Source organism: Nansenia antarctica (assembly GCF_963989245.1).
Source record: "Nansenia antarctica genome assembly, chromosome: 2".
NCBI classification, from domain to species: Eukaryota; Metazoa; Chordata; class Actinopteri; order Argentiniformes; family Microstomatidae; genus Nansenia; species Nansenia antarctica.
In genome coordinates this window covers 27516679-27522797 of record NC_137675.1, presented here as the reverse complement: position 1 = coordinate 27522797, position 6119 = coordinate 27516679, and positions in this window count along the sequence as shown.

The window sequence follows — 6119 nt, the reverse complement described above, 5'->3', positions numbered from 1 at the left end:
TGTGCCTCACTGGTTGTCGAAAAATACTTCTACTCTCCCAGAGCAGTTGTTATTGCCATCGACCAGTCTGACCTGGGGAGCAGCTAATAATACAAACAAAAATATAAATGGATAAAATAGGCATTTTAATTATTCTGTGCAAATTATCTTCATCTATTAAGTCTTAGTTTTTGTGTGTGCAACAACAAAAAACAGCAGTAGCAGGATAATTGCAACCAGATCAGTGTTTCTCAAATAATGTTCCTGACCACAATGTAGTTGATCTGCCACCAAAAAGCAACGGTGTAAATATCTTAGCCTTTAACAGAGATGAACTTAACTAGTACAGGCAACAATGCATGCTTGCCATCCAACCTCACCTGAGTTAGTTGCTGAGATGGCAGGTAAAAGCATTAGAAGTAGGACGCCTGATGTCATCAACATGCGCCCCATATTTCTGTACCAGTAGATGTGATGAACTGTCAATAACCTGTCAATACAAAAACAATTGTGCTCCTCATGAAAGACATACACTTTAAAGAGTTCTATTAATTGTGTACGTATACAGGTATGTGTGGTTAGCATAGTTAAAGCAGTAGTTAACTTTGACAATTTAATACAATAATCATTATTATCAATAGGCATTTTACATTTTAACAAACATACCTGTGTGATATGGTGAAGTGAACTATCACGGTCGTTTCTCTGACATTATATACCTTTGCATTTGAATGGGAGTGTTCATGATTGTGACGTGTGAAATCACAATCGTAGTTTCTTGGAAATAGTAACTTAGAGATGACTGTCATTTCTTGTTTTCTTATGTTACACCGAACAGTTCCTGTTCAAGAACTGGTTTGACCCGATTCACACCTTTGACCTACCCCACATTTTTTAAAAAGTAATTGTCTCCACCCCTGCAGCCCCACCAACGACTCTCCACTCCATCCTCCTTCTCCTCCCCCCAGCTTTCTCCCTCCCTCCCCCTGCCCTGTCTGTAAGCATTCACACCTCTCACCTACCCATATGCCCCATCCAATACTCTCTCCATTCCCTCTCACCTACCCCTATGCCCCATCCAATACTCTCTCCATTCCCTCTCACCTACCCCTATGCCCCATCCAATACTCCCTCCATTCCCTCTCACCTACCCCTATGCCCCATCCAATACTCTCTCCATTCCCTCTCACCTACCCCTATGCCCCATCCAATACCCTCTCCATTCCCTCTCACCTACCCCTATGCCCCATCCAATACTCTCTCCATTCCCTCTCACCTACCCCTATGCCCCATCCAATACTCCCTCCATTCCCTCTCACCTACCCCTATGCCCCATCCAATACTCTCTCCATTCCCTCTCACCTACCCCTATGCCCCATCCAATACCCTCTCCATTCCCTCTCACCTACCCCTATGCCCCATCCAATACCCTCTCCATTCCCTCTCACCTACCCCTATGCCCCATCCAATACTCTCTCCATTCCCTCTCACCTACCCCTATGCCCCATCCAATACTCTCTCCATTCCCTCTCACCTACCCCTATGCCCCATCCAGTACCCTCTCCATTCCCTCTCAAATTTCAAGTGTTATTGTTACGTCACATTACACAAGTGTAAGAGAGTAAAATTAATAGGCTTCAGTTCCTTGACATTGCACCACAAAGACAAATAAGGCAATAAGCCAAGATAAGTCAAGATAATAAAGTGACAATAGTTACAAGACCTAAGTGAGACAATTGGACAAGTGACAATTTGTGGGAGACAAATCACACAAATAAGACAGGACACCACCTGTTGTCGGTCCGACAGGAAGTCCAGGATACAGTCGCATCAGGCTGGGGTGAAGGCCTAATGTCTCTGAGCTTGGTGTCGAGCCTGGAAGGGACAATTTTATTTTATTTTATTTTATTTTATTCGTCCCAAACTCAATAAACATAAAAAAACATGTAAAAACATTTTAAAAAAAGAAGAAGATCCAACACAAATTCACCTTGTGCAATTTACACTAGCGCGTTCAGGAGGGGACAGGAGGAATTGAAAACGTATCTAGTCCTGCCCCTTCCTTACATTATATTACACAATTTCAAAAATAGAGTCTCTTTCTATAACTAAATATAACATAAATATCCATGTACAACATAAATATCAAATGCAGAAAATTCAATAAGATGTATTACAGTCACCTTACTACTCAGAGTCCTCTGTCCTGTACATGTCCAAAAACACTTGTTTATGGCGGCCTTTGAGTGGGGGAGTGACAACATTACTGGAAACTCTCCTAGTGCTAATTCCTTCCTCATAGCTAACAATAGTAAAGTAACTTGACCTGGACATTTGATCCAACCAGTGAGCAAAACAAACACACTACTATGCTAAGCTTTTCATGACTATTGTGTGATTGTAAGACACTTGTCATAGATTGTTCATACAGTTTTTTTAGAGCAGTCGCCAATTATTATTTTTTCTAATCTTCTTCGACTAAAAAATAAGAACCCACAATTTTCTCTGAAATAACTTGAAAACTCACAAAAATAATTGGCATCCATCATTGTTTATTCCATATTTACTAGAAATCAGACTTTGCTTTTGATTTTTGATTCAACTGAATATTTTAAATAATAAAACAAATGAAAATGGCATGGACAAAAATTATTGGACCCGTAACCGAATATTTTGTTGAATGAATGAATGGACTTTATTGTCATTGCTACAGTACAGGTACCAAACAACGAAATTTAGGAGGGGTGGCTCCCCTGGTGTTAGGAAAGGAAAAAAAAAAAAAAAAAATAAATAAATCACAAGAAGGGAAGGAGCTGGTTTACATAAATAAAGGCTATGTACACTATCCACTGTACTATACTGTACAGATAGACGACTAGGGTTGTCATATTGCACAATAGTATTATTTCACAACGTTTACAGGCAATCACTGCAATCAAGCGATTTCTGTAGCTCTCAATGAGAGCTCTCTTCCTGAGCAAACTGCTGTCTTCTTAATAATATTTGCAACTGTAGTCACAGGAACATCAACCTGCTTGGAGATGGTCTTATAGCCGTTACCTTTTACATTCTGGTCTATAATTGTCTTTCTGATCTCCTCAGACAACTCTCTCCTTTGGTTTCTCTGGTCCATGTTCAGTGTGGTGCACACGATGACATCAAACAGCAGAGTGACTACTTTTCTCCATTTAAATAGGCTGAATGACTGATTATAAGATTGAAGACGTGTGATACCAATTAAAGAAAACAGTTATTTTGGAATATCACTATAATCCAATTATTTATAATCTTTTCTAAGGGGTACCAGCAAATCTGTCCAATCTATTTTAGAATAGTCTATTTTAGAATTTACCTCTAGCAATAATTCATCTCTTTTCACAGTTTCCTTGCATTACTCTACGACATACCAAAGGCATGCAGGTATACATAAGAACATTGCTACACAGAAAGAATCATGTCCTTGTCGCCCCAACTGAGAGCCATCAGGAAGTTGCCCTTCAATATGCACCACTGAACTCTTGCACCACACTACATTCCACATTGACCAGCTCAGTGGCCTTGCGGTTAGAGTGTCCGCACTGAAATTGGGAGGTCGTGAGTTTGATCCCCGGCCGAGTCGTACCAGACTATAAAAGACTATAAAAATGGTACCGACACCTCCCTGCTTGGCACTCAGCATTAAGGGTTGGATTGGGGGGCCTGTAGGTTGCAACATACGATGCTAATACTGTACTATAAAGCATCCACTCTAAATGAATATATATTCCATCCTATACTACACTATACTATACTATTCCATTCTATTCACAAAAATAAAAGCCAAGTACCAGGAAGCATATATGTGGAAGTATACCAGCTCAGTGGCCTTGCGGTTAGAGTGTCGCCCTGAGATTAGGAGGTCGTGACTTGCCCAACATATGTAAGTTAGTCTGAATAAATTGTTGTGATTCAACTTTCCATTGAGCATCAACTTTATTCCACACCCACTTGGATTTTATACTTCAATATCAGAACTGATCATTACAATCATCAATCAACGTTTACAGGAAAAGTGCTATACAGATAACGGTTATTATTATTATCATTATCATCATCATCATCATAATCAAATGTTGCAACAATGTGCTAGTGTACACACCAAATGCATGTTAAACAAGCGCTGCAAAGGGTAGTTGGGACAGCAGAGAAGATCAGTGGTTGTGAGCTTCCCTCCATCCAGGACACCAACAGCGACCGGTGTGTCAGAAAGGCCCTCAGGATTATCAAAGACCCCAGCCACCCAAATCAGAAATCTGTTCAAACTACTGCCGTCGCCGAAACGGTACCTAACCCAGAGAATGTTGAACAGCTATTTCCCTCAAGCAATCAGGCTCCCAATCAGCGGGAATGCACTGGAAGAAAGTAAAAGACTGTCTACCCCCCCCCCCCCCCAAAAAAATGCGTTATTGTTGATTTGCAATGTCAATGTCGAAGAACCTGAGCCTAAGAATTTTACTCTCGTACATTGGATGTAATGAAAGACATTCTGATTCTGATTCTGATGTTCTATGGGTCTGGTCACACTGGTCCATTGATCCCTAGAAGACAAACAGAACAAACAGGATGTCACCTATTAGGTGTGTGTGTGTGTGTGTGTGTGTGTGTGTGTGTGTGTCCAGTCCACAGGTGTGTCTAGTCTGATTCATATACAGTATACGCACGACTATACAGCATGGATGAAAAGTATACTCACAAGAGATTGGTCCAATAGTAAGTGACTCTTGAGGGACAGAGGTGGAGATGGAACGGGATTGTCTTCTAGGACAGCTCTGAGGAGAGACCAGAGAGAGTCAGAGAGACCAGAGAGAGTCAGAGAGAGTCAGAGAGAGTCAGAGAGAGTCAGAGAGACCAGAGAGAGTCAGAGAGGCCAGAGTTGGAGAGAGCAGAGAGAGTCAGAGAGTCAGAGAGACCAGAGAGAGTTAGAGAGAGTCAGAGAGAGTCAGAGACCAGAGAGAGTCAGAGAGACCAGAGAGAGACCAGAGAGAGTCAGAGAGACCAGAGAGAGTCAGAGAGACCAGAGTGAGTCAGAGAGACCAGAGAGAGTCAGAGAGACTGAGGAGGTGGAGTGCAGGACTCACTGGAGAGCAGGAGGAGCTCCTCTGGTCACACAGGCTCAGGCTGCAGTGCAGGAAGACGTCCTGGTAGTTCCCCTGGAACAGGAACAGCAGAGCAGAGAAATGTGCCTGGAGGGATGAACCACTCTCATCCACCCTCACCTGGCTACCGTCACTAGGACACCTTGGAGGGGTTGCATGGAGAAAAAAGGTGAGAGATTCAAATATACCTGGATGTATTTCTGTCTGAAAAACTTTCATTTTCATTCCAAACCATGGAAACAGATGATTTATTCAAGATGATTTCTTAAAGTGGAGCAATGGAGATACTGTATGATGAATTAAGCATTATTGTGGCCAACATCCTTAAGAACACAGACATTCACTTAGTCCAATACATCTGGACATAGACCAATCTGTAAGAGACTTGTATTGTAAACATTGGATTGGTATGTATATATTGGTATGTATTTGTGTTAGAATTTGCTGTAAAACCAATTCCCCTATTGAGAATAATAAACAAAATGGTTCTGCTAGTATTATAATGCTACATTATAATAGCCTATAGCGATGATGCTAACACACATTTTTGAGTGACAGTCAAGTGCCTAGCAAGCTATCTAGCAAGGAAAACAGTGTTGTTAACTACAACATTTGCTTCATACAGTATAACATATTTGTAGATTTATTTCAGAGACAAAATGTAGATGTTTTCCTTTTAATGTGACTCTTCACAAAGGTGGTTTATTAGAAAACCTTTCTACTTGATCTCATTACCCATAAACCTTTCTGTGGATTCCATTCTGTAACATTACCCGCGCCACTGACCTGTTCTGAATCAAGGAGTACCGCATGAGGTCATCAGGGTTGGGGGAGTGAGTGGCGTAGCAGTCCTCCAGAACCACCACAAACCTCTCTGTCTCCTCTGCAGACACGCCCACATGCAGGGTGCTGCCCACTGGCAGGCTGACTGGGCCCGCTGGGAAAGGTTGTGTGTAGTCTGCGTTGCGGTACAGAGACATGGAGGTTCTAACCCTGGCGCCACTA